We start from the raw sequence: 9,945 nt of genomic DNA on the forward strand, positions 1-9,945 counted from the left end.
CAATGCAGTAAATGACATCATCAACACAAAGAAACCTAAACAGATAAATAGAAAGCGGGATATAACACTAGCACTTCACCGGAGGCTCACTGACGATGTTACCTAGAATGGTGACGAAATGTCTGGGAACGAACCTTCCAGCTCAGTGAACCAGCTTACATCCGGAACAAAATAAAGACCCACTCTTTTGTGGACCAAGAAGAGGAGAGCGCGACTGTGTTGGAGGTGGAAGGAAGACGTTGCGTTGGCTGTGCACCCTTGCAACCGGTGGATCTTAATGCTGGCTTCGGCCTAACGCTGGTTCAGGGGAGCAGCCAGCCTGCAACGCTGGCTGCGGTGATTGCTCGTGCCCCGGGTCAGGGGGTCCGGAACACCACCCGTGTTTCCGTGAAGAAGGTGGATGAAAGTGCACCTGTGGACCGCACCTTCTTCATGAAGAGGGTCCTATTGGACTGTTGTGGGTTCACTGCTGCGGACATTTACTGCCTGCAGGATTTCCCTGGAGGAGATTTCTACAATGTAACCTTCAAGAGCGCCAAGCTTTGCGAGCGCTTCCTGGAGGTTTTCAAGGAAAAAGGAGGTGAGGGCCCCCTCTCTGTACTGACCGCTGTCCCGCTGTTTGTGATGCCAGCACAGAGGAGCCGTATGGTCACTGTACACATGTACAACCCGCATGTGCCAGCAGTTGATGTCCTGACCTTCTTTGGAAGGTACGTGAAGGTGGAAGGGGACCTAACTGACATCATGGACCCCTTTGGCATCTGGACAAGTAAGAGGCAGGTCAGGGTGACACTGAGGATGGGCGTGGATGGGAACATCATACACCCACCGTCCAGCTTTGCGATCGGCGGAAGCAAGGGCTACCTCACCTACGCAGGGCAACACAAAGTCTGCCATGACTGTGGTAGGTCAGGTCACGTGGTGGCCGACTGCAAAGTCACCATCTGCAGGAACTGCAGGGAGGAAGGACACCTTGCAAAGGATTGCCCAAAAGAAAAAAGCTGCAACATTTGCGGGGAAGCGGGCCACATCTACAGGGCACGCCCGCAGCGGGGGACCACCTACGCCCAGGTCACCGGCAGGGGCAATATGGGGCAAGCCCCCCGGAGGAGAGGAAGGCACCAGGCCCCAGCAAGGCCCCCCTAGTGTGCAGGAGGGCCAGGTCGTGCAGGAGGGACCAACCCATGCAGGATGGACCCGAGGCCAGCAAAGCGCCCCTGCAGGCTCCGTTCCCCCCGACAACCCAGAGTCGATGGAGGAGGGGACAGGTGACCCAGCGGAGTGGACAATGGTCCAGAAGGTGAGGAGGAAGGCGCGCCAGATGGCCCCAGCTCCGCAACCATCAAGCGGGAAGAGGCAGCTACAGGGGGGCTATAAGAGCTCCTCTGATGAGGGGGATTTGGAGGAGGCCTGCCCAAAGCAGAAGCTGAAGACTTCCACTGAGAAGGAAAGCAGCACCCCACCTCCAGGTGATGGGAGGTGTCCTGAGGTTCCCTCCGACACCCAACCACGTGCCGTTGGGGCCCTGGAGGGCCCCCTGGAACCTGCAGGCAGGAAGCAGGAAATAACGTGCCCCCAACCTGACCCAGAGCCGGACTCTCCTGTCTCCGTACCCCCGACGGGGGGATGCCACCCTGAAGGCAGCATGGACGGTTTCCTGAGCCCGGAGAGCGTCCAGCAGTTCGCCCGGGCAATGGGCATGAAGGGACAGCTGGAGGGGCTGGACCTTGGACTCGGGGAGGGTACTGCGGTCACTGCCCACAATGGGGGTATGAGTTGCGAGCGTTAATGTGCGCAGCGTCAAGTCCACTGCAAGTTGTGTGTCCACGTTGGCCTACCTGACCACCGTCTAGGCGGACCTCCTGTTTCTGCAGGAGTGCGGGATACCGCACCTCAGCAGGTATGGGAAATGGTCCGGCGCCTGGACCTGTGGGCCTTCAATCTGGTCGGGGGGTAACGACTGTCGCTCCTTGGGCCTGGCTATTCTGCTGCAGGGGCGCAACTTCACCATTTCTCAAGTTCAGGAGGTGGTGGGGGGGGGGGGCGGCTCCTAGTGGATGATGTCACCTACAGGAACACTCCTCTGAGGCTGATCAACGTGTACACCCCAGCGGTACGGAGTGAGCGGTTCACGATCCTGCAGCGGCTTCCACCCCTGCTGGCTACGTCCAGGCGGGTCATCCTAGGTGGAGACTTCAACTGCATCATCGATGCAGATGGAAGATCCGGCGTGGGGACAGTGGGTGGGGGGAGTCAACTGGACGTCACGTCCAGATTCCTGATGGGCATGGTGAAGGACGCCAAGCTGCTCGACGTCTTCAGCACCCCTGCAGAGGGAGTGCAGCGGAGATACGCCTGGTCACGGCCAGATGGGTCTATCCGCTCAAGGATAGACTTCCTGTTTGTGTCACGGGCGTTCTCGGTCAGGTCCACCGGCATCGAGCCGGTGTTCTTCTCTGACCACTGCCTCCTGCTGGCTGACTGTCACTTACAGGACGACCAGCCAGCCGGCAAGGGGACGTGGAAGCTCAACACGACTCTGTTGACCCCAGAGAAAGTCGAGGAGCGTAAGAGGGAATACGTCGGTTGGAGAACCGTGAAACCCCTCTTTGAGTCTCCGGGAGACTGGTGGGAGACTGTGAAGGAGAACATCAAGAGGTTCTTTGTCCTCACGGGTGTTCGGAAGGCGAGAGAGAGCTAGGGAAAGCTGTCGTGACTCCAGAAAAGGATGCAGAACCTGCTCCTTCTGCAGTTGATGGGGGTCGATGTGACGGAGGACCTCCGCGAGGTGAGGGGCCAGCAATTCTCGCTCTTTGCCGCGGAGGCCTCCAGGATAATCTTCCGGTCCAGGGTCCGCTCCACTGGAGCAGGATGAGACGTGCTCGCGTTTCTTCTTTCGGAAGGTGCACAAAGAGAGCTCTGTGCTTAGTGGGCTGAAGGAGGATGATGGCTCGGTGACGTCGTCTCGGCCCGACATTTTGAGAATCAGCAGATCCTTCTATGCAGGACTGTACGATGCGAAGCCCATGGACAGCACGGCCTCCGAGTCATTCCTGTTGTCTATCGTGGCGGTCTTAGACGACGGCACGAGGGAGTGGCTGGACCGGCCGATATCCCTGGACGAGCTGACCAGAGCCCTCAAGTCCTTTGAGAGGAATAAGACTCCCGGGAGCGACGGCTTACCGGTCGAGCTGTATTCCGCTCTGTGGGACCTGGTCGGCCAGGACCTTCTGGAGGTGTACAATAGTGCGCTTCGGACAGGGGAAATGTGCAAGTCCATGAGGAAGGGAATTATCACCCTCGTTTACAAGAGGAAGGGGGAGATGGAAGAAATTAAGAATTGGCATCCCATTTCACTATTGAACGTGGACTACAAAATCCTGGCCAAGGTCATAGCCAACCGGGTCAGGTCTGTCCTGGAATCGGTGATTCACCCTGACCAAACCTGTGCTGTGCCGGGCAGGAAGATCGCTGAGAGCCTTGCGCTCATCAGGGATACGATCGCCTACGTGCAGGACACCTGCCTCGTCAGCCTGGACCAGGAGAAGGCCTTCGACAGGGTCTCTCATGCTTACATGAGGGACGTCCTCTCCAAATTGGGGTTTGAGGAGGGCATCTGCAATTGGATCCAGCTGCTCTACACCAACATCGTTAGCGCAGTCTCGATCAACGGGTGGGAATTGGACAGTTTTCCCGTCAGATCTGGAGTCAGGCAGGGCTGCCCGCTCTCTCCTGCCTTGTTTGTGTGCTGTGTGGAGCCCTTCGCCGCATCCATCAGGAAGGACGTGAGCCTGAAGGGCGTGACTATCCCAGGCAGCGGAGGCCTTCAGGTCAAGACCTCCCTGTACATGGATGATGTCGCCATCTTCTGCACCGATCGTCGGTCCGTGAGTAGGCTGTTGGACATCTGCGGCCAATTTGAACTGGCCTCGGGTGCCAAAGTCAATAGGGGTAAGAGTGAGGTCATGTTCTTCGGGAACTGGGACGACCGCTCCTTCATCCCCTTCACCGTCAGGACAGACTACCTGAAGGTGCTGGGCGTTTGGTTCGGTGGAGCTGGGGCGTGCACTAAGATTTGGGAGGAGCTTATCACCAAATTGAAGCAGAAGCTAGGCAGGTGGACGCTCCGGTCTCTCTCCATCGCGGGTAAAAACCTGGTTGTCAGGTGCAAGGGGCTTTCGGTACTGTTGTATGTGGCGCAGGCCTGGTCTATTCCCTGGACCTGCGCCGCAGCGGTCACCCGGGCCATCTTCCACTTCATTTGGGGATCGAGGGTGGACCGGGTCCGCAGGGACACCATGTACAAAGACCTGGGAAATGGGGGAAAGGGCGTACCAAACGCCACCCTCGCCCTGACGGCTACCTTTGTGTGCGGCTGCATCAAGCTGTGCGTAGATCCTCAGTACGCAAACACCAAGTGTCACTACTTACTGAGGTTCTACCTGTCCCCGGTGTTGCGAAGGATGGGCCTGGCCTCGTTGCCACGGAACGCTCCAAGTAGTTGGACATTCCCATACCACCTGTCCTTCGTGGAGAAATTTTTGAAAGGTAACACCTTTGACCACAAGGCCATAAGAACATAAGACATAGGAGTGGAAGTGAGGCCATTCGGCCCACCAAGTCCACTCCGCCATTTAAATCATGGCTGATGGGCATTTCAACAGCACTTCCCTGCACTGTCCCCATAGCCCTTGATTCCTTTTGAGATCAAGAATTTGTCAATCTCTGCCTTGAAGGCATCCAATGTCCCGGCCTCCACTGCACTCTGCGGCAATGAATTCCACAAGCCCAACACTCTCTGGCTGAAGAAATGTCGTCTCATTTCAGTTTTAAATTTAGCCCCTCTAATTTTAAGGCTGTGCCCACGGGTCCTAGTCTCCCCGCCTGACGGAAACAACTTCCTAGCGTCCACCCCTTCTAAACCATACATTATCTTGTAAGTTTCTATGAGATCTCCCCTCAACCTTCTAAACTCTAATGAGTACAATCCCAGGATCCTCAGCCGTTCATAATACGCTAAACCAACCATTCCAGGGATCATCCATGTGAATCTCCGCTGGACACGCTCCAGGGCTAGTATGTCCTTCCTGAGGTGTAGGGCCCAAAATTGGACACAGTATTCTAAATGGGGCCTAACTAGAGCCTTATAAAGCATCAGAAGCACATCTCTGCTTTTATATTCCAACCCTCTTGAGATAAATGACAATATTACATTCGCTTTCTTAATTACGGACTCTACATGCAAGTTAACCTTTCGAGAATCCTGGACCAACACTCCCAGATCCCTTTGCACTTCTGATTTACAAATTTTCTCACTGTTTAGAAAATAGTCCATACCTGTATTCTTTTTTCCAAAGTGCAAAACCTCACAGTTACTCACATTGAATTTCATCAGCCATTTCCTGGACCACTCTCCTAAACTGTCTAAATCTTTCTGCAGCTTCCCCACCTCCTCAGTACTACCTGCCTGTCCACCTATCTTCGTATCATTGGCAAACTTCGCCAGAATGCCCCCAGTCCCTTCATCCAGATCGTTAATATATAAGGTGAACAGCTGTGGCCCCAACACTGAATCCTGCAGGACACCACTCGTCACCGGTTGCCATTCCGAGAAAGAGCCTTTTATCCCAACTCTCTGCCTTCTGTCAGCCAATCCTCAATCCAAGCCAGTAGCTCACCTCGAACACCATGGGCCCTCACCTTGCTCAGCAGCCTCCCGTGAGGCACTATATGAAAGGCCTTTTGGAAGTCTGGATAGATAACATCTACTGGGTTTCCCTGGTCTAACATACTTGTTACATCTTCAAAGAATTCTAACAGGTTTTTCAGGCACGACCTCCCCTTACTAAAACCATGCTGACTTGTTTCAATCTGACCCTGCACTTCCAGGAATTTAGAAATCTCATGCTTGACAATGGATTCTAGAATTTTACCAACTGCCGAGGTTAGGCTAATCAGCCTCTAATTTTCCATCTTTTGCCTTGATCCTTTCTTAAACAAGGGAGTTACAACAGCAATTTTCCAATCATCTGGGACTTTCCCTGACTCCAGTGACTTTTGAAAGATCACGACCAAAGCCTCCGCTATTTCCTCAGCCACCTCCCTCAGAACTCTAGGATGTAGCCCATCGGGGCCAGGAGGTTAATCAATTTTTTGGACCCTTTAGCTTTTCTCGCACTTTCTCTATTGTAATGCCTACCGTACTCAACTCTGCCCCCTGGCTCTCCCTAATTGTTGGCATACTACTCACATCTTCCACTGTGAAGACTGACGCAAAACACAAAGGCCATCAGGCAGTGGTTAGCACGTAGAATTCTCGAGACCCTTCGGGAAAAGGAGAGGTTGGATCCTGTCGTGTGGTTCCCCACGCAGACTGCCAAAGTCGTTTGGCAGAATGCCTCATCGCCAAAACTTTCAAACAAGCACAAGGACATTGCTTGGCTGGCGGTGAGAGGGGCTCTGCCAGTGAGATCCTTTATGCATGCCCGGAATCTCTGCGCCACCGCACGCTGCCCTTGAGGCGGCTGCCGGGGGGGACGAGACTGTCTATCACCTCCTTCTGGAGTGTGCCTATGCGCAGGAGGTCTGGAGGGGGATGCAGTGGTATTTGTTGAGGTTCGTCCCGAGCAGCTCCGTGACACAGGACTCCGTGCTCTACGGGCTGTTTCCCGGGACGCACACCGAGGCCAACATCAACTGCGCCTGGAGGACCATCAATGCAGGGAAAGATGCTCTTTGGTCTGCCCGCAACTTGCTGGTCTGCCAGGTGAAAGAACTGACCCCAACCGAGTATTGCAGACTGGCACACTCCAAGGTCCAGGACTATGTGCTGAGGGACGCGCTCAAGCTTGGGGCAGCCGCTGCCAAGGCACTGTGGGGAAAGACCACCGTATGAAACCCCTCGTCCAGAATAGAAACAAGGGCCCTATCTGATAACTGGGCCCAGCTGGTGCCTTCCCCAACTGGTCAGGGGGCCAACGGGGGCTGTGCGGGGAGACGACTGCCGGGGTATTTTCTTTGCTTTGTTTTTTTTCTTTGTTTTGTTTTTTCCTTTAGTTGGTGTACGTACCCCCTGGGTAACCTGGAGCGGCTTGCATGACTGGGTAGGTGTATAAATGTTTTACTTTTTGTACATTCTATGAATAAAGTGTATTTTTTCAAATTAAAAAAAAGCGACAAAACGTCTGAAAACAAACCTTCCAGCTCAGCGAGCAAACTTACATCCAGTGCAAGGAATTCCCAGGAGGATGCCCTAGACCAAATACCTTCGGCTACACTTTTAATGAGCTTCTTCCTACCATAAAATCAGAACTGGGAATGGTTATTGATGAGTACACAGTGTTCAAAACCATTCATGACCCCACAAATATTGATGCAATCTGTCTATGTGCAGCAAGGCTTGAATAGTCCTGCTTGGGCTGAGAAGTGGAAGAAACACTCCCCACAGCTACAAGGCAATGTCCTTCTCCAACAAGAAAGAATCTAATTGTCTCCCCTTCGCATTCAATGGCATTACCATTGCTAACTGCATCACTTCTGAACATCCGATGGGTTATCATTGACTAGAAACTGAACAAGCCATATAAATACAAGACCAGGTTAGAGTCAAGGAATTGTATAGAAGATTAGTCACTTCCTGTCTCTACAACACCTGTCTACCACCTGCAAGGCACATGTCAGGAGTGTGATAGAATACACTCCACTTCTTTGCATAAAGCTCCAACAACAATTGTGAAACTCAACACCAAAAGCAACTTGTTTGAATGGTACACTTCTACCACCATCAACATTCATTCCCTCCACCAACAATGCAGCAGCAGCACTGTGTACCACCTCAGAGATGCACTGCATTAATTCACCAAGGTTCCTTTGAAAGCATGATCAAAACCTGCAAACTGTACACCCTGGACAACAGCAGGAATCTGCTTGGATGCACCGTCATCTGCAAGTTCCCCTCAAGCACATGCCATCCTGACTTGGAAATACATTGTCATTCCTTCACTCTTGCTGGGTCAAAATCCTGGAACTCCCTTCCTAACAGCCATTGTGATGTCCCTAATCACATGGATTGTTGCAGTTCAAAAAGGTGACTCTGCCATTTTCTCAAATTGTGGGGATAGGCAAAAAATGCTGGCTGGGCTAGTGATGTCCAAGTCCATTAAAAAAACACCAAATGTAGATATTTTCCACGCAATCTGTTCTGAGATGTTGTCACACTTGTTACCCCAGGTTTGTCAAGTGCCTAATTGAGGTGATTAAGGTGAATAACAGATTTGATAGAGAAGTTGGAGTTAGTTAAACTATTTTCCCTTAGTGAAGAAAAGGGAATAATGAAGGGTCTAGGCCCGAAACGTCAGCTTTTGCCATCCTGAGATACTGCTTGGCCTGCTGTGTTCATCCAGCTTCACACCTTGTTACCCTAATAGCCGTTAATGTTGCACAACTGACAATTCCACAATTGACACTTGTGGATTTTCGTTGGGCAGAGTAACTGAGGATTTATGGAACCACATCGAGTAGCTAGAATAACGATACAAACCAGCCGTCATCAGGTTGAAGATAATAAAATGTGAGGCTGGATGAACACGGCAGGCCAAGCAGCATCTCAGGAGCACAAAAGCTGACGTTTCGGGCCTACACCTTTCAGCAGAGAGGGGGATGGGGAGAGGGAACTGGAATAAATAGGGAGAGAGGGGGAGGCGGACCGAAGATGGAGAGTAAAGAAGATAGGTGGAGAGAGTATAGGTGGGGAGGTAGGGAGGGGATAGGTCAGTCCAGGGAAGACGGACAGGTCAAGGAGGTGCGGCTTGGAGTGGGAGGAAGGGATGGCTGAGAGGAAGAACCGGTTAGGGAGGCAGAGACAGGTTGGACTGGTTTTGGGATGCAGTGGGTCGGGGGGAAGAGCTGGGCTGGTTGTGTGGTGCAGTGGGGGGAGGGGACGAACTGGGCTGGTTTGGGGATGCAGTAGGGGAAGGGGAGATTTTGAAACTGGTGAAGTCCACATTGATACCATATGGCTGCAGGGTTCCCAGGCAGAATATGAGTTGCTGTTCCTGCAACCTTCGGGTGGCATCATTGTGGCAGTGCAGGAGTCAGATTGAATGCCGTTACAGGCTTCAGTTTGAAGGTCCTTATTCCTACTTCTACGTCATGTTTAAAAAGTCGTCAAAACGCAATCTTTACATTTCGCCGATAAATCATGGAGCCTCAAGAAAGATTTACATTGTGAAAATATTTTTAAAGAGACATCAATATTGCGTGGATTGCTTATTTCGGGGCAGTAGCTGAAATGTTGAAAGCGAGTGAAAGACGTGAATGTATAAAAGTTCAAAATAGATGTGGAAAAGAAATGACATATGTGCGAGGTAAAACAGAAGACGGAGAAACGTTAGAATGCTGTGATAAATCGAACGGATGTTAAGTCGGGGATAAAGGAAATTAAGTTACAAGTAAAAAGTAACAGGCTGTCTTCATCCAGCTCTACATCTTGTTATCTCTAAAAAGTACCCCTAAGTAGTTGTAAATTTGGAATTGGCTATTACATGAAATAGCCACACGGTGTCGACAAGGTGTAGAAGACTGACGAGAGGAGGATTATACACCGAATATTACTTGGGTGCAACAATTGCAACAACCGCTATTATTATTTTGTATTGTGCTTCAGCGACGGTTATGTCTATTTTAATGTGCAGAATAAAGCCTTCAAAATCTATTGCTACCGCACGGACGAATAATGCAACATGAGTGCGGCAGATGCATGCGACGTGACCCATGTGTTACTGCAACAAACCGGGGAGTGGCGCTAATTCGAATGCTCGCCTTGTGCATTGAATTGATGGAATTAATGACCTTTTGTAATCGCGTTAGTACAAAAAATGCCTGCGGCACGATAGACTGCGAATTCTGATATTATATATATGTATATTTTTAATGGTGCAAATAAAA

Source organism: Stegostoma tigrinum, chromosome 3 (genome assembly GCF_030684315.1).
Source record: "Stegostoma tigrinum isolate sSteTig4 chromosome 3, sSteTig4.hap1, whole genome shotgun sequence".
Classification (NCBI taxonomy): Eukaryota; Metazoa; Chordata; class Chondrichthyes; order Orectolobiformes; family Stegostomatidae; genus Stegostoma; species Stegostoma tigrinum.